We start from the raw sequence: 1,281 nt of genomic DNA, 5'->3' as shown, positions 1-1,281 counted from the left end.
CCTGAGCTGAAATCAAGAATCGGATGTTTAACCCAATGAGCCACCCAGGCAACCCCACTGTATTTATTTTTTATTGTACTCTCTTGAGGCATTGATGAAGGTGTTTTGCAATGACCTGAAAATCCAAAGATGCCAGACCAGAAAAGCCCTGATAGCAACAGAATGCCTAGAAGATGACATTCCATGTGTCCCCTTTCCTGCCCAGGACCATGGGATGAACACATACTGACCTCCACCCATGATGACGTGTTGCCTGCTGTCTTGTACACACACCCCTGAATCTCTCCCCATAAAAAAACTCTAGGTGTCCATCTTGTAGGCGGAGAGGTCAGTTGTTAAGGCTTAAGTCTGCCACCTTCCCCAGCTGCCAGCACTCCAAATAAATTTCTCCCTTTCTCTTTTCCAAACCTCTGTCTCTTGAGTTATTGGCTTCTCTTGTGATGAGTTTATCCAAGTTTGTTGGCAAACCCAGCCAGGAGCTATGCTTTAAATTTGTCCAGCCCTCTCTGGCTTCCCTAGGGTGAAGGAGTTGGCTGCCACAGTGAGCCAGGGTTCACCCATTTGTTTCCTGAGTTAACAGCTGTGGTAAATAGGCAGATTGATAGATTTGGTAACAGAACGGCATAGAAACAATGATTAATTCATTAGTGAGAAGAACCTATTGCATCTAGGTCTGAGTCAGATAATATATAAAATGAACATGAATATCTTGGTATACTGTAAAGCAAAGAAGCTATCAAAGACTACTGGAGTTATGTCAAAAGGTCAGAAACTAATCTGAAGAGATTTCACTCATCAAAGATAGAATAATTTGAGTATCAATAAAAATACTAACTGTAACAGATTAAACACATTAAATATGTTTTTAAGTTCATGATTTAGATATTTAGACATTTAAGTAAAGATATTTGGAAAAAAGTCCTTACTAGTCAACTTTAAAGGATACTAGGAAGCAAACACATTATACTGAAACTAGTAAATAAAGACACCCCTGGGGGTGCCTGGGTGGCTCACTGGGTTAGGCCTCTGCCTTCGGCTCGGGTCATGATCTCAAGGTCCTGGGATCGAGCCCCGCATCGGGCTCTCTGCTCAGCGAGAAGCCTGCTTCTCCCTCTCTCTCTCTGCCTGCCTCTCTGCCTACTTGTGATCTCTCTCCGTCAAATAAATAAATAAAAATATTTAAAAAATAAAGACACCCCGGCCCAAAAATTTAACATGCCTTTCCTATATGAATCATAATTCAGAAACAGAATGAGATTATTATCAATTAGCAAAATCTAA

This window comes from Martes martes, assembly GCF_963455335.1.
Source record: "Martes martes genome assembly, chromosome: 7".
Lineage (NCBI taxonomy): Eukaryota > Metazoa > Chordata > Mammalia > Carnivora > Mustelidae > Martes > Martes martes.
This window is presented reverse-complemented; position numbering follows the sequence as displayed.